The sequence below is a fragment of the Thermobia domestica genome, chromosome 13, assembly GCF_964235325.1.
Source record: "Thermobia domestica chromosome 13, izTheDome1.hap1.1, whole genome shotgun sequence".
NCBI lineage: Eukaryota > Metazoa > Arthropoda > Insecta > Zygentoma > Lepismatidae > Thermobia > Thermobia domestica.
The window spans coordinates 98,393,548-98,412,585 of NC_137466.1; the positions used below are offsets into that span (position 1 = coordinate 98,393,548).

The following is a 19,038-nucleotide window of genomic DNA, read 5'->3' on the forward strand; positions in this document are numbered from 1 at the left end:
GCTGGCCAGGTCATGGCGCCGATGTAATATTATTTTAAATATTTGTTTGATACACCATGAAATGAAGCATGAAGTGCGCAGCTCATACGTTTATGGAAACTTTTTATGTGCGTGAGTCAGTATTGATATATAATCTGTGTTAAATCAGTATTATATGCTCTCAATACCTGGTACAGAAGATCGGCTCATTGACCTGTTAAAGAAGAAGAAAAAACTTGTTCGATAAACCCGATCAGACAACTCACAAAATTTGGCTTGTTTACATTTTGTGTGTGTGTCAATACGAGACAACTTCCCCAAAATATTTGACAATCAAACGGTATTAATTCGTACATTTCGTTTTTTGAGAAGACAGGGAGGTGTCATTTTTTTCTTTTGTGAGTGTAAATTTTGTTAAAACTAGTTTCAAATTAGCAAAAAAAAAAAAAAAAAAGTAGTGTAATAAGCTTCCTCTTCTATTTTCAAAATATATTAGAATTGAAATTATCAATAAACAATTATTCCCGCAAATTTAGAAGTTTCCATCCATGCACCACAGTTCTACCACGCCACTTTTTTTCGTTTTGATATAAGGATTGCTCTCTTTAAAATCGACCACAAGTTGCGGTTTTCTTTCTCTTTTCATTTTACCTTCTACTGTATTTTTTGTCATACATATTAAGCTTAGGACAATTCTCAAATTATGCCCTAACTAGTTTTGATTTCTCTTTTTCTTCAACTATGTCCGCTGTTGCTTTTCTCTCGCCAATTTTTGTTAACGCTTTCTCACTGGTTTTGCGTTCTGTAGGAAATTTCACCGTTCTTCTCCATACCACATTTGAACACTTTCAGTTATATAGATATTTTTAAGTTACTCTTTCATAGGGTCAACATTACCATCTGTACGGTAAATAATCCAATGAGAAAAAGTAATGTGTCTTTCGCAAAGTTCAATTGAAACCTAACAAAAGCGCTTTCTTCGTCTCAAATGATTCTTTTGTCATGTTATCCGTATTTTTATTTGTCGCTTTATTTTAGGTGGCTGTGAAATCTGCCAGTGTCGAAGACTTCGTACTGAAAACTAGCCAGCTGTTCACTCTCATTAACTTCTATGCTAAACACGGTTTGTTTCTCAAATCATCACTGCTTTATTTTCATCGCATGTTCTTCGTAGCTTTACCAAGACTTTTTTTTTTTTTTTTTTTTTAACATTTCGTTAATTTTGTTTATCACGTTATTTGGTGGTTGAGTTGTAATGGGGTTCCCTGTTATTTGCGGAACACCACCCTATTCTTAATTATTTTTTATTTTCGGTGAAGGTCGTGAAGTACATTTCTGTGGATATTAAACCAATCAAACTGTAATATGTATAGCATTACCACCTGTCTTATACTATTATAATATGCAGTGTACTAGTGGATCGAGTTTTAAACATAGTCCCTATTGTTTACTGTTGAGAAATTTGTCAGCAAAATAGTCAGTTGTGATTTAGTTTATAAAATATTCAACATTAGTTAGCTGCTTATGTCTTGTGCAGGCGTTCTTGCAGAAAAATTTATCCGGTGGAGCAAAATCAAAATGTGAGGGAGTTGCACACTAACTGTAAGACTATTTGCTAAATCATGTGCTCTACATCTGTTCTGCACAAGAGTGACATGCAATCACAATTTATCTGATCTGGAAGTTTGGAGGAGAAGGAGGGGGGTGACTAGGCTGCTCCTCCGGAAATATGACTGGAAGAAACACTGATCGTATGACATCTTGTAAAATTTTCTTTTTCTCTTGCATTATTAAAAGTAATTACCTACATAAATAAGTAAATGGAAATGAAATATTTTAAATGAAAATGAAATCTTTGAGTTTTACGTCCCACGATTATGCCGGTTAGGCTAAAGGAGACGGTGATGAGTAATGAATGAAATGGTGGAATGAAGAAAGTGGGAGAAAACGGGAGAACCCCGAGGAAACACACGAACTCGGTGTTTGTCCACCACAAAGTTCACTTGGCGGGGGCTGGGATCGAACCCGGGACCCCAAGAACCAGAGGTGAACACTACCACTAAGCCACCGCGGCCCCATGAAATATTTTAGTTTTACGTTCCACGGTTATGCCGGCTAGGCTGAAGGAGACGGTGATGATGAGGAATGAAGAAAGTGGGAGGAAACGGAAGAACCCAAGAAATCCTACGCACAGTGTTCAACCAACACAGCTGGGATCGAACCAAGGACCTCATGCACCAAAGATGAACTCTCAATTTTTATTCATTAAGCCACCACGGCCCAATAATAAATAAATGGGTGATTAGTTAATAGGAGTAGAAATTCTAGACCTAAAAAATATAGATGATATGACCTATAAAATGATCTAAAAATTGTCAAAAATTACTTAAAAATTGAAAATGACGTTTAAATTTGTAACTGTAACTATACAACAATGGGCTAGTTAATGGGCATCGTATCGGGGATACCAGAAAATATAAAGTAGCTTCTTAAGTAGAAATATGTAAGTTTGATTTTAAATGAATATAACCAAATAAAATATAAATTGAAACAATTTTAATGATTAAGACAAATACAGCAAATTATTCAGCGTAAAATGCTTTTATTTCCCAGATCTCAGCCTACTATATAGCATGGTGTGTTTCTATGTCCTACAGGTTACTGCAAAGATAAGGAAATAATGTCTCTACTTAAATCATATAGTTATTGTTTAATTTTTAGAAAAATGTATATGAAAAATCGGGAAGTGAAAATCAAGGACATATTCGGGGAAGGGAGAACTTCCTAGACATGCTGCCTCTTGCTACCAAGATACTGACCATCGACTTTAAATGTCAGAAGTTATTTTTAAAATGTTTCACACACACGCACACAAATTAATTATGGAAATATTTAATGAAAATTAAAACTCCCAAGGTTTTTCTGTTTACTTTACATATGGTTGCAGTACACCATCATCGTCTTGACAACATAGCAACAAAGACGTCTCTAGTTCACATCCTCTTTCTTTTGCTTGTAAATTGTTATCTTATGGAAAAATGAGTTTACTTCGGTGTAAAATCTCGTATTGCCAAAATCAAAAGAATGATAAAAAAATAATAAAATAAATAAATAAATAAAATGAAACACATCAAAAATGGCGAAAAAATCTCCGAAACTTAGGAAAAATGACAAAACAAATGACTTAAAAGCTGAAAACTGGCGATATATAAGAAAAAAGCGCTTTAAAATTATCATTTTTGTTTCAGAACAAAGTGTAAAATTATGTGTAGGGCATATTTGATGGCCATTATATCAGCGATATGAGAAAAAAAGACATTTCAGTAACTACCTCTCCCCTTTATTAATTAGTAATGAACAAATGTGAACCCACATGTGAAGGACATATTAGCACGTATATTTAGGATTTCAATAATGCAGCCTAGGACACTGGTAGATTACTTTTGTGTGTGTGTGTAAGTCCAGATAAAGACAAGACGAATTCGTTTGTTACTCTCTTGTCTTGGAACTTTTAATGTCTGAGTATGAGGAGTATGTTCCATAATTTGTGATATATTGATCGTAAAGAGGATATTAACCATTTATGATAGCCAGTAAAGATACTTTTATGACCGAGTATGCCACAGAATTATGTCCAGTACACACCAGTAATACGCCTCTTTAAGAAAAAAAAATCCCATTATATATCCTTTATATTTTTACATGATTGTCGTGCAGGATTTTGTGGTTTTGAGATTGGATACGATTTTGTAATATTAACTTCGACATTCATATTAAACGTCAAACTACTACTACAATATTCTTGATTACTATTTCAAGATTTTTTTTAAAGGGTAGCCTTAATAATAATAATAATAAACACTGGCAGTGAATCCATTTATGCAGTCATTGGTATTTTCCAGTTCGACGAAAAGTTCTATTTCTAATAATGTTAAACTTAACTTTTGTTGTGAGAGGAACTGTTGTAGTGATTTTTCGAGAATAATATTGGATATTGTGGTGTGTGTATTGTATTATCCTATTTGTTTGATTTCATCAAGAATGAATGGGTCGTGGAGAACCAGAACTGGGCCTGTAATCTTAGTTAGTATCAGGTTTATTTTATCAAACGCGGAGAAAACCTCTTCATCTGAACTATAAGAAATATGCATAAAACCAGAAAGACTTAAAATATTCGGTTATTATACAACATTACAGTGACTGATATTTATTATTATTATTATTATTATTATTATTATTATTATTATTATTATTATTATTATTATTATTATTATTATTATTATTATTATTATTTACCCTATTATTATTATTATAGTAGTAGTAGTAGTAGTAGTAGTAGTAGTAGCAGTAGAGCTGTTAATAATAATAATAATAATAATCATCTCGAAATAAAATATCAAGAATTGTTTAGTTTTAGGTTGCTATGAGTGTGCACATATTTTTTTTTATTTATCTGATTGCTTGATTAGTAGAGACTCGAACTACTATTTTCTAGATTGAAAAAAAAAGCACTAAAACTATTAATGAAAGTGAATTACTTCATAAAATCTCAAGAAGTTATCTGATTAGTTGAGGCTAATGAACAAGCGAGAGAGAACAGCTTCACTGATAACTCAAATGTTACAGTATCCAGGTGGAAAGTCAGGAGTTATTATTATTATTATTATTATTATTATTATTATTATTATTATTATTATTATTATTATTATTATTATTATTATTATTGTTGAATCATTATCAATATCGTCGCTACGTTAGTAAAAGAAAAGAAAAGAAATTTGCTTTCCTCGGTGCACATAAAATAAGCGAATCCAATATATTGGTTATTCCTGCCATTCCTTGTCTCAAATCTACCTTCATCTTTCACAGTAGAGAGTCACCCATTTAAAGATAGGTTACATGAATTGCATATATGTAGGGTTGCCATATTACCCGATTTTAACGGGTACCACCCAATTTTCAGGTCTTATATTCGTCCCCCGTTTAATCATCTCTTAAGAAAAACCACCCACTTTTTTGGATTGGAGAAAAATCTAAGACGACTGTGTTGATAAAGTGTTTGTTATATTTAACGTAAACTGCTACATATTTGTGTCAATCTCAATCGCGATTGAGTTAAATTTGGACTCTCGCTCAGGTTCGGGCTGTGAGCTATTTGCTCAGTGCGCGTGCACAGAGTCGTTTGCTAATTTGAGATTTGCTCTAATGCACAGTGGGTTTCTTTGTGTAGTTCATGTGTTTTTTAATGTAATGTACTGGAAGTTCTACACGAATGAATATTCGTTTGTGGATGTTGTGACAAACATACTTGAATTGTTATAGTTACTTCATAAACTACAAGAATGTCGGAGGAGAGTTTCTTACTATAATACTTTTGCCTTAATACTTACTTTACAATTCGAGACGCACATTTGTTGAAATTAGTTAAAGGCAAAAACTAAATTTGCTTTACTTTAGTTTCGTTTGAAAAGTACATTGAAAGTGTCACTTAAAGAAATCACTTTAAAAAAATGATCCGAAGGATCCCAGGTCAGTATTTGTAATACACAAGTTTACATCAGTATTTACTGGTTACAATCCCCCGCTTTTCTAAATTTGAAATATGGCAACCCTACATATATGTTTCTGCAAGAAAAATCATTACAGTGTATGCACTTTTACAGGAATATTATATTTTTCAGCACGAGTCACTTCTAGAGCTTTCTGTAGCTTTATTGTTAGAGTACACGCCTTTCTCGCAGGTGATTCAGGTTTGATTCTCAGTGTGGTTCTGATTCCATATTAAGCTGTAGGACCATGTCTCATATAGCCTCAGTGCTGAATGGGACGTTAAATTCCAAATTAATTCACTATCTAATTAAAGTTGTTTCTAAAGTTGTGGTATTATTCCATCTATTATGAGAAATAGAAACTGTTAGACGTAACTATCACCCCATAGCCCCCCTCCTTTCAAGGGTAAGCTCTTTATAATCACGGTCAAAAGTTCGAGAATCATACTATGTAAGTGAATATATGACCCCAAAATCTTTCTACCATGACTGTATAAGAAATTGTTGACCTTTCTTTACGGTTAATTGATAAATGAGAGGAAAGGAATCCTAATAATAATAATAATTTTAAAAACAAGAAATTGATTTCTGATTACAATAAATTAAAAATTTTTGTTCATGTTTTTTTTTTCCTCTTTCCTTTACACTGCTATATATGGCTTCGAATACATTCAGCTATTCAATTAGGCTGCCGCAGTTACGCTTGAGAAAATACGTACAGTACATTCAAAGTGTGCTTTGTGCTAAACAACTGTTGTGTTATGTTAAAAGGATATCTTTAGAAATGATCTTTTAATCGATGCTTTATAATGCTCATTGGAGAGGACAGATTAAAAAATATATATATATTTTATTTAAAAAAGTAAGAAACAGCTCTGTCATTGCAGATTCAAGTGGTACTTTAAAAAAAATCTTTGCAAAGATTCTTTATTATACTTTTAGTTGTGGATTTTTTTTCCCTAATGAAGAATAGAATAAAATGCACGAATTACCGAGTACTTTTGCAAAAGTGTCGGTGCGATCAAAGCAATTGTCTTCTTACATTTTGCATTTTTTGATTTAATCACGTGATTGACATTTGAAAGAGACTCTAAACATGTGGGACTATAAGCGATTTCCTTTCTAGATTTTCTTTCCCATTTTTTTTTTCTTATCGTCTTCTCATATTTCGTTCTGTTCATTCTCTTGTACTTTTTTTTGTTTGTTTCCTTTTTCTCATTTCATTTACGATGCCAACTGATGTCAAAAAGCCCAACAAACGAACATATTCCTTGGGGGAGTGCTTGTTTGATTTGTGTGAATGAAATGAATGGAAGGTGGGTTTAAGGCTTGAGCATTGAGATTTCCTGGAGTGTTTGAGACATGGTTTATTTCCGATAGGTCTTTTGTGGTACATAATGAACAAAAGTTCTGTTAGTAATCACATTTCTTCACAAAGAATTTTAGGCAAGCAGTGGCGACTCTTGAAGAAAGTCCCATCGTTAAAATTTCAAATGTTATCGTTTCAAAGTAACGGGACAAAGTTTCATACAACTTTAGAGAGCTATATACAATAATTAGTACATTATAGTTAAGCTTTCTTCCCATAGGTTGTGGCAATAAAATTTTAAAATGTGTACTGATGTGACTTCCCTCTAAAGCCACTACTGGAGGATATAAAATTCTTTCAGGTATTTTGTTTTTCTTAAGAATTCTTAGATTAATGTATTATAGACAGGTGTGCAGCAAACCTTTCGTTGTTTTACATTCTTTGTATAGGTTGAAAAAGGTTGCTTCGACCATTAAACGGAAGTGTTTTAACAAAACAATAGTTATTGCTCAAGTATTACCATCACTGAGAGTATTTACTATTTGTTACTACTTGTCCAGTTTTAATTCTACAATATTATTAGTGTTTAACAAAAGTAAAAAAAAAAAAAAAAAAAAGTTTAAAGATGAGGCCTCATCGATCTGAACAACGTGGCTGTAGATCCTCATGAGTGGTTTTCAAGAAAGAAAAAACTAATTGTTTGTAAATCTAAAAATTGAACTGTACAATAACCACGCCATCAGTTGAGAGATGAAACTTGACATATCTTCATCAAACTTTTCCTTATGACACTAGGAAGACTACAGTACACAGTATGAATTAATAAGAAATAACCCAAAATTATGACTAACATTTACACTCTAGTTTTTGTTTAACTATCAGTTGTCAAAAGATACGATGTACATTGATCGATACGTTACATCGAGCTGAATGAAAGAGCTTCTGCGTGGCTAAACGGTTAGAGTACGCGTCTTTGGCATGAGAGAACCGGGTTCGATTCCCGGCGGGAGCTAATGTGGTTCGGATCGCACATTAATCAGTAGGTCCACGTCTCATATAGCTTCGCTGCTGAAAGGGACGTAAAATTCAAAATCAACTCGAGCTGAATGAAATTAGGTGTTTTTGAGAGAAATGAGAATTCGCAGCGTACATTCCGAGAAAATCGACAAAACTGGAATTTTTGTGCAACTAAAAAGTAGATCGTTTGAAGCCAATGTTAATTGGAAGTTTTTATTCTGTTAAAAGTATTGTCAATTTATTTATGAACAGTACAGTCAGATACAAAAGTTCTTTCCGTTTGGTGAAATAACCTTCCGAATGGAAGAACAATTTGAATACAGTTTTCGGTAAATTAAAAAGAATGTAGTTTTCTGTACGTTCCAGCTTTGGAACTCGGTGAAACGGTGTGTGTCGCACTGCTATTCTCAAAATAAATTTTACCAAACGGAAAGAACTTTTGTCGCTGATTGTACAAGTATATGTGAAAATAAATAAATACCGGTACACTGTTAACTGGCAGATGGTATCTGTCGTTGTTTGTGTTCTGACGGTCACACACATACTACTAGTATGGAGAGTATATCACTTTACGAATAAGCCCTAAAAGTATAAGCCCTCTCTCGTTTTTTCATAATAATAATAATAATAATAATAATAATAATAATAATAATAATAATAATAATAATAATAATAATAATAATATGTTACTTATAGGATTTGAGTTTGTCAGATACTTATGAACCATTGTACATAGAAGAAGTTACTATGTCATACGCGCATTCAAATCACTGAGAATTTGTATCTTCTTTAACCATAGGGATTTAAGTTTGTTTGTATTTTGAAAAATGAAATGAGATATTTGTTTCACGGTACATGGTTATGCCCTGTAAACGGTGTTCAAAGTGGGAAATCTGAAGAAATCGTGTGTAAACTGGAAAGATAAGCCTTGGAGCCATGAGGGGAGTAAAGCAATCAGAGTTAAGGAGGGGTACACTGATCATAATTCTCCTGAGGTAGGGATATGCCATAACGCCCCATACCATCATTTCGAGCACTGTCTGTAGACTAAAGGAGACATAATGCGGAAGTGGGAGAAAACAAGAGAGAACTCCGGGAAAACAGACGGATCAGTGTTGTTCTAGGCAAACTTTTACATGTCCTTGCATCGAACCAAAGAGGTAAGCGCTCTGACAGTGAACCTCTGGTTGTAATGAGCTCCGCGAAAATTTGATTCTAAGTAGTAGTGGTAAAATCTTGCACTGTATTGTAAGATTTATTCCTGACGAGTTTGTTCATTTGATTTTGTGAGTTAATTACGCCTTTATACGGGACATATATAGTCGCAACGAACTAGAAAAGCATCGTTAGGAGAAAAGAAATCTTAACCATCTCTTTCCTCTATACAAGTAAAAGATTGGACTGTATTATAACTTGATATATATGAAAGTTAATGGACTTGCTGGATGATGCAATTTGCAAAATCGGACAGGGTCTACCTGCGAAGCGTAGGGCTTTGCAATCTATCATCAAGTCGTTCGTTGCACGTTGAGTGGTGGTCCAACATCTCATGAGTAAACTTTATCGGGACTTCTTTTCGAGTTTTCATTATTCCACAAAGAATATCACTCATCGTCACTGTTAAACTCGTAATATTGCCCTGAATTGTTTAATACTGAACCAAGGATATTTCACAAGCTAAATAATAGTATTTTAGATTTTCATAGCTGGGAAAGTCTTGTTTAGTCGCGTTATGATTACTATTATTTCTTTCTTTGAAACACAGCATTTTAGTGATAACTAACTAGTTAATGGACCGAAGTAATCATGTTGGATTTTTTTTTTTTTTTTTTTTTAAGTGATTGTGATGAATTTGACATCATTTCCTTGGTACAACAGCTTTAGTTTACTTTTTTACCCTTCGTCAGATAAAGATCACCTTACACTTTGTCCACAGTTACAAAGTAAACTTTAGTTAAGACTTCATTGTTTTTGTTTCTTTCCGTCTTTTTTCGTTTTTGTTATATACTTTTTTTCCTTTTCTTTAAAGTTAACCTGTTGAAACTGACGCCACTAAGCCGAAAACTTTTCCCTTGGACTAATCTTTAAGAAAAGAAGTCCTCTTATATATACTGTGTGCTCTCCAGGTAAAAAAAAAGTCGGTGGATGGGGTGAATAGCCTGTGAAAGACTTAACACTGGAACGAGGAATTTCCAAAAGAATAGAAAAAGAAAATTAAGAGGAAAAGAAGTTTGTTCCTGGAGTGGAGAGGGAGATGTCTAAGTCTTTGTAATATTTCGTCCTTTTAAAGATTGAGAAAGAGTTTATTTTGATAGTTGACGGGAGGGGGAGGGGACTTGATGTAGTCATATATTATCCATGTTTAGATTCATATTGTACTTGACCATAAGATTTTAGTCATATTAAAAAAAAAAAAAGTTGCTTTTTTGTACTTAATATTTTGGATAAGAATGATCAGTAATCTCATTACTTTCTACATTTTTGTTGCACATTTATATTTCTTTTTAAGGTTTGTTTATTCTTCTCACGTTTTCAGGAAGAGAAGGACAAGAAATTCATATACGATGTCATTATTAGCTGTTCGAATTATCACATTCTATGGTTTTATGGCTCCACATAGTATGTTTCTCTTCTTTCGTGGCCATCATCTTGTTTCTTATTTAACCTGTGTCTTGAGAATTCCTGAAAATTATATATTTTTCTTTTGAGGAATGGGCGGATTTATAAGGTTATACCTTTTTGTGTGTGTGTGTAGGATGGGGGCTAAGTAACACATTTTAGAGCTCGAGTCTGGTTCATGAGAAAATCTTTTTTGAGTATACATTTTTGTTCTTTTAAACAGTTTATATATATACGCATAATATTAAATTCTACAATATCATTACTGCATATTAAAAAAATTGCAGATGAGACATACCAGACAATAGATTTTATTGAGTTTAACAGAACCATATATGTGAGTACTAGCAGAATGCCCATTCTTCGCACGGGGAAAATACGTTACATTTTGGACATAAAAGGCACCAAAACTGTCACCAATCAACTTAGGAACCCCAAAAACTATAAATTCGGTTATTTTCAATTATTTTAACATGTCACCGCCATCCCACCCTTAACAGTATTAATAGGGGCTGAATTTGGATTGAAACGGCATCGGAAGTGTCACTGTTCATCTCAACGACCCCGAAAACTGTGGATTCGACACTGATATCAGTCATTTTCGATCATGTTTAAATATCTTCCCCTTCCCTTTCCTTAAGTTGCACCGTGAAAGTGAAATGATAAAAAACAACCCAGGCCCGAATCTCATCTATATTGAAAATTTGATCGAGATCGGTCGGGTAGTTCAAGAGTTATTAAATCACAAACGTAGACACTTTCATTTTTATGTATTTTTATATATATCTCCTCCTCCCTTAAGTTGCACAGTCAAAGCGAAATAATAAATTAAAAAAAAAAAAAAAACTTACCAGGCCCGAACCTAATCTATGTGGCAAATTTGATCGAGATAGGTCTCGTGGTTCAAGAGATATGAAGTCACAAACACTTTCATTTTTATATATACAGATAGATGTGAGTATAAATCTTCGTACGTATTTTCGAGAAAAACTACTTTCTTATAAACAAAGAAATTGATACTGTACGATAGCCACGCCATGTATTAATATGAAAGTGACATTCAAGTGCATCCACACAAAGTTTTCCATTATGGCGCCAGCGAATTAGAGACCTTATACAATACAGGTAATGAAATATTGCTCAAAATTATATAATTAATCCTTAAACTTTAAGATTGTTCAAAGATGAGACACGCCAGTCTAACATATCACATCAAGTTAAACAAAGTAAATAATTGAGGGGAAAATTTTCATGTGCAGCTTTCGAGAAAATCGCTAATTAAAAAAAAAAACTAATTTTTATGGCGCTAAAAAAGCATGTTTTTGTCAATAATAAAAAATATGTGTTTATTCTTTTGATTTAGGTATTGCATATATAGATTGGTCACACACATACTAATTTCATATTTAAAAAATAATATAAGAAAGTGATGTTCCTCCTAAAGTAAAGCTATGTAATGTTTCTCCAGGTTTGTTCATTGTCGTTTTTAAATTCAATTTAAAAAAATATACAAATATACTTTACAGTTGACGGTCTTCAAAAATCTGCTTAATACCTCACAATAATCCTGACGTAACCAGTGTATTCTTTGTATCATTTCTTTAAGTTAAGTATTAAGCAGGAATTTCTGAGAAAAGATGCATTTTGCCGAGAGGTAGATATCGGAATTCTGTTAGTTTTCTTTTCTTGTTTATCTTTTTATTATAAGAAAACATATGTAATACAATAACAATAGCTCAACTGAAGTATATAAATGATAGCAAATGTAGTCTTTCAACTTCCGTCTTGGTGGGTTGGACCACTTGTCTTCAAAAGATTTAAATGTTAAAATTTCTGGAAGCATTGTCATCGTCATTAGATCCTACAAAAAAGAAAGAAAAAAAAGTTTTTATGGTTAAAATCAGTGAACTTGTCCTTTTTGTAGTTGAGTTGTTCAGTGATCCGTATATTTTGGCTGTGTAATGTTTTTATACTCATTTCTCAGAACTCTTTCTTTGTTACTCTTTTAAGAAAGAAAGAAAAAAAAGATTAATTAATTTTCTGGTCAGTTTGAACCTAATTAATACCAGGATAAGTTTCTTTTTCATTTTCTTAATAGCTTGTAAGAATTAAAATAAACAAAAATAAGAACACTTACTATTGTGATGCAAATTTTCCTTTATTTTTCAATGGCACGTCAGAAATAGCCTACAGATAATTTATATTAAAACAAAAAGAAAAAGAAGCGTAATCATTGAGAGTATGACACAAATTAAGATTTTAATTTCATGTGTGTATATTTACAGTGCTGCTGTTTGAAACTGATCTTTGAGTTCCTTCGTTACGAAACAAATTGTATTCTTTCCTCTGATATAGATCATTTGCGTTTGACTCCTAGTAGAAATACGAATCAGATTTGTTAATGATAACGGAACAGATAGCAGTAAATAAGTGTTCTGCTGGGTTTCGGTTCCGAAACGATGCTGAGTGCAGAACTACAAGAGATTCTGAAATAAATGTTCCTGGCCCGGAATCGAAATCAATTTTCTGAGAAAATTCGTTCTCGTTCCGAAACAGATTTTTGGTGACAGAAGGTCGTTGGTCCGTTACCGGAACCGATGTTCTAGCAAAATCAACCTTCTATTTTTGTTGGTTGCGATTCCCCTCAAGTTATCATTTCAGAGTTTCTCAACACAATTTGCATCTTGTAGTGATCTTGAGCGAACAATGTTTGCTAACTACGAGGGTGAAACTTAAAAAAAAACCTTAAAAATTATTTTCGGTTTCGTGAACAGAATTTGTGTGTTAGAACCTATTTTGGGTCTCTTTCCGAAACATATGGAATTAAAATATTTACTTAGATTCCGGGAGTGGAACTTAAAACATTTTTGGATTGCGTTACCATTAACAACCCTAATGCACATGGTTAATCTTAGCTATTAATAGCCGGCATATGTTTTTTTTTTTTTAATTATTATTACACTTCCTACCCATCTCATATGCTAAACATTTCTCTCCCTTCACATTTCTTTTCTTTTTGTTTCTTTACCTACACTGAGAACCTAACATTATTTTATTACAACTTCCATTTTCTCTTCTTCGTGTTTAAATACTTGGAACAAGCAATCTAAATTAGAGTCGCAAATGCTACTGCTGTTGAACCAGCTGTAACTGAAAAGTATGAGATGTATGCTGAGAATCTTTCTTTGGTAGGACAACACCGGTATTGTCACGGGGTAATGTCTTGCTTCCCTTTCTCACTGAATCTTGTTTCAACTACCATTCATCTTTATTTTATTTTATTTTTTTCAACAGATGGATCATTATACGCGGAATTTTGGTCAGTTTGAACTTTTATCAGTGTCTTTATGAGCATTCTTTCATTCAGCTGGAAACTGTGCAAACTTAATCGTAGCAAAACCGTAGTAAAAGTGACAAAAAGCCACGACAGCCAAGTATTCATTTTCAGCTGCTGGGCACATGTTAAGACTATCTTGGTGACATTTAAAATAGGCTCTACATCTGTTGGTTACTAATTGCCTTTGTACAAGACAATATTCTCGCTTGAATATTTCAGAACTCTTATTTCTGTAGGTATCCAGTTCTTGCTGGCGAATAAGCATTTGTGTTTCCAAATGTCGAATTACGGAATCGAACTTTCCAATTTACTTACAGATTCATTTGATAAGATCCATCTTCTGTTGCTGCTGTGGATATGAGTGTTGATTCCTTTCCATAGGTGAGACAATATGAACTTAACCGAACTGCGCCAGTAATGTTTTATCAGTAAGCTGTGATATACTGAGACGGGCTGGGTTGTTGTTGTTGTTGCAATCATTTCTAAACTAATTAACTAACTCTATGGCTTACAAACCCAGAGGTTCAATGCCGCGTTCACAAAAGCTCTCCATTGCATTCTATCCTTAGCCAGCTGGATCTAGTTTCTACTGGATACAGTAGCTGGCAATGTACGTCGTTTCTAAGAACATGCACAATTAGCTACCACTGGATTTTTTTTTATTATTATTAATTATCTTCACATATCTTTCTACGATACTAATCCATCACGAATTCATCGTATGCTTTATCGTCTTATTATTATTTGTTAAAATCACACTATCTTCTTGTAATCTCTTGATTCACTCTATCATGTATTGACAATTCCGTCTTTATCTCTGTCTTCACAGACTATCTTAACTACTGCAGTAGCTGATGTTGTGTATATATGATTTTTACACTTACTGCCCATATCATATGTCCAACAGTTTAGATCTTAGGTTTGTATATCCACGACTCATATGGTCAGATTTTGGAAAAGCAACCTTCTCTTCAAACAAAGCAGCTTTGTAAAGAAAGGAAGAAAAAGATACTTAAAAGAAATTCTCATTGAAATGAATTATATATATATATATATTTGGATTTATCTTACAGAATGTGTTTCTGGCAATTGATTGAACATGCTTTAAACCTGTTCGTCTATCAAAAATCCTTTAAAGATATATTCTGAATTGCAGCTCCTTAACTTCAACTGCTTAAAGAAAGAGAGAACGAACTAAAAGGAAAAAATAAAAACACTAGTTTTAGGAGAAAGTAGGAAAGTTTAGAAAAAAGTAATAGGGCCTACCAATTTCTAAATAAATAAATAACTTTCTGACCAGAGTAATACACTTATTTATATATTAAAACTGGAATAACGTGTAACAGTTTCAACAACTTAATGTTGCCTTTATCTACAACTTCATGCTTCATGCCATTAAATAACGTATATTAAATCTAACAAAAGAACTCTGGCATGGAAATATTGAGACATAAAAAAAAAAAAAAAAAAAACTTAACTGAAATTGCTAATACAAGTAGTAACTGAAATATACATAAGTTATATACCTTATAATGAAAACACAAATCTTTTCGCTCGAGATTTTAGCGATTCCCGATTCGGAAATTTTCGGGCAGTTCCAAAAACTGTCAAATACGGACATTTTCCTATTTCATGCTTTGTACGATACGGATAAGGACACGGACCCAAAATACAAACAGTCCGTACAAAATACGGACGTATGGCAACCCTATCTTCATCAGAAACTCAATCCGCAATGTGCCTGAGGAGGACTACCTTTAAGTCGTTGAAACTGTTAATACGTATTATTCTAGTTTTAATAAACAAGTGTATTACTCTAGTCGGTAAGTTATTTACCTAATAAGTTGCAGAGTCGCAATGGCTAGAGTTATCAATTTCTACGAGTAATGATGACAGTATCTAAAAATGTAGGTCCTAATCATGACATGTAGTACGTATTTAATAGAAGTCTTTAAGATTTGTTTTGATTTAACAGGTCGTAACTTTTAATATAATATTGTTTATCAAAACGAATACCATTCTGAAGACAAATTTCCTGAATAAACCGTACACTTTCGTTCCGTTAATGTGAGGAAGTGCTGCTTTTATTTTGATAATCTTTCCTTTTTTTACTTTGTTTTATTAATGTACGGCAGGTTTCTATAAACCAATTGTAGCTATTACATAACTAAACGGTAACCAATACTTTGCATATTGAATTCGTGCAAGTTGTTGGGCGGAATTGTATTATCTGAAGAAAGAAGGTAGACAATGTATACTAAATCTCATGCCGTAATGTCCAGCTATAATAATTGTTGAAACATCAGAGTGGAATATGCAAAATATATGCAAGTGAGTGACTGATTCTTAATATAATGTTTAACAAATTTCATGTCTATGTCCAGCGTGTTGAAGGAATCATAGTAGTAACCAATTCTTCTTGCTCCACTTAGGGATTGAAATCACAAGACCTCGCCTTTCTTGCAAGTTCCAAGGCCCAACTCTTAGTGGTGATTTAAGATCGAGCAAACTTTTAATCCCGATTCATACATTTCCGTTGCTTATAAGGAAAGGAAATCTCAGATTCGTGTTACCCGTAGTTTATAGAGTTTAGAGAATAACACATCAGGGTCAGCTGTTTTGGACATCTGTTGATGAGTGAATCAGTAAGTTTGCTATCAGAGGGAGAGAGAGAAATACTCAGTTTAGAATAAAATATTCAAAATCATCATGAAATACCCCCAAGAATTCGCGTAACCATCTTTGGCTGAAAATAAATGCAATAAAGCATTCATTGGCAGTTCTTTTGGAAACAAATCCCAAGTAATAATTAACACCACCATGAGAAAAAGAAATGGTTCATGCATTTGCGTAGTTGCAAAGTATTCCTTGTTTTGGAGAAGATTTTTTTTTTTTTTTTTTTTCATAGTTCCAGTCGTGAAGCAGACGTATTTTCTTAGTGCGGGTACAACACAGACAGTGGAAAATGTGGAAGAGTTGTCGCAGGCCATTAGCATATGGCCTCATACAGGTAGCTTTCGTGACACCAATTTTCGGGGAAGAGAGGGGCATAAAATCATGACCAAAGAGAAAGAGAGAGAAAGAAATAATAATAATAATAACAAAAAGGAAACCGTGCCGTCGAAGATATCAGACTGTTCTTCATTTGATAAGCTTTTAAAGGTAAGTTGAAAGTATTTTGTCCACTTGTGCCTTGTGTCTTGTATCTCGTTAGTAAGACCAGGAGGCGTTACCAGTTGGTCATCACTTGTTTGAACGGTCTACTGCGACAGCTTTTTTTCTTCTTTCTTTTATTTTCCACACATGCGAATGAATACTGGTCAGGAATGTCCTAGTTTAATACCTCTGAAGAAAATGTATGTTCCGCGTTTGCAAGTGTATCTTCTATCTTCATAATATACTTGCTGTACCTTTCTCATGTTGCAGGCACAGAAAAAGAAAATCTATTATTCAGTCCTACCTCCTTTCTAATTTTTTCCCCCCTCTACAAGCGCAGTACCAATGCTTTACAACAATAACGCCTTTCAGCCGGATTCGGTTCTGTGGCAAATTGAATGTAAAATAGCATGTCTGACCAGGATTCCTCATGTTAATCTTTCCTCGCAAAAACTAAATGTGTGAAATCAAGCGAAAGTATTACTGTGTGAGTAAGCACGTCATTAGCTATCTCGGTGCATGATCATGACAGCATGTAGCTATACTATCCTTCGTGGATATAAATAGGTCAGTTAATCCACTATCATGAAAGCATTATTTACCATGCAATTCAGAGAATTTAACTTTTTTTCTTTATTATCAAGAAAAAATGCACGAGAACTTAAGAGTATATAATCCATTCTAACATATAAAATACGTTAATAACTTGGAAATGCGTTATAATGTATTTTTTTAATGTTATAATACAGATACGTAAGGTATCATTTTGTTATGGTTTGTTAATACGTTAATATAATTTGAAATATTTAATTTTTATTGGCGAATATGTTTTTTTCCATTAGTGTATCGATTTATGGATTATTTTGGAGTGAGTATATTTCTTTAAAGCAGAGAAAAGGTAATTTCATCACTTTAGTTCATTTTGATTGTCTAGTTTATAAATATAACTAAGTGAAAATAAATTTCTCTTTACGCGACTTGTTGATCTAACTATAGATGCCGGAAGCCCAGAAATCTGATTCCTAATCCTAATTATAGAAACTATTTAATTGCCTCAGTAGTAATGTTCAGAAAGATTAGGTTCGCGTTTGCCAATCGTTATGGTGAACAAGACCACACATGTGTGCCTTTTCTTGGAGCTAATTTAGTTTTATTATTATTATTATTATTGTAACATTTCATCCATTGCCATTAATTTTCAGTTTTAATAATAATTCTAAAGATATGGATTTTTTTGGGGGGGGGGGAGGGGACTATTTGGAAAACTATTTGAAATGCTTGAAGTGCAACCTATCTATTAGTAATATTATTTAAGTTAGACCAATAATAAATTTTCACTACATACGCTGTTTAGAATCCCATGTATTTACAAAATTTTTCTTTTGTTCTCTTTTTTTCTTCTTTCTTTTCAACAAGTCTTTTTTTCAACAATTCACACCGCTTTCCTAAAGGTAATGGCCCACCGTTAAAAAAGAAAAAAAAAAGTGAAAAGATAGCTCGGTAGAAACCATGGATATTGAGAAAATTAAGTAGGACTTGTGACACGGTATGATTCGGTAGTGCCCAGATGCTATTTCCTGTTCAAGATGTAATAACATGTGTTTGGAAAAATCTGGAAAGTAAAGTCGTGACATTTGGATAGAAATTCAACCAAATGAGAGTGAAGGAAGGGGCTCTGGTTCCATTATGTCATTTCCCCTGGTAACTAACTGTAAGGAGAAGTTAGAACTCGCAGGTACAATATATCACTTTCTCTAAGTGACATTTTAGTAAGAAAGAGAGAGCAGGTAACAGATATAATCAGCAACTCATGCCTAGTTTCGAGGCCGTTACTTTACTATACTCGTCCTGTATGACGTCATTTGCTGATGTCTTATTCCTAACCAAGTGGGTTTGTTGTTTGAAATTTATAATCTGAATGATTTCTTCTGGGCTACCAATAGTCGTATTATATATATGCTCTTAGTGGAAATGGAATAACGAATTATTATTATTATTATTATTATTATTATTATTATTATTATTATTATTATTATTATTATTATTATTATTATTATTATTATTATTATTAT

General features: G+C 33.1%; 1 protein-coding gene across 3 annotated transcripts in view; it reads left to right on the plus strand.

The window, feature by feature from the left end:
* The window catches only part of LOC145668378 (uncharacterized), a 226,390-nt gene that overhangs the window by 88,904 nt on the left and 118,448 nt on the right, over window positions 1-19,038 (plus strand). The window lies entirely within an intron of this gene.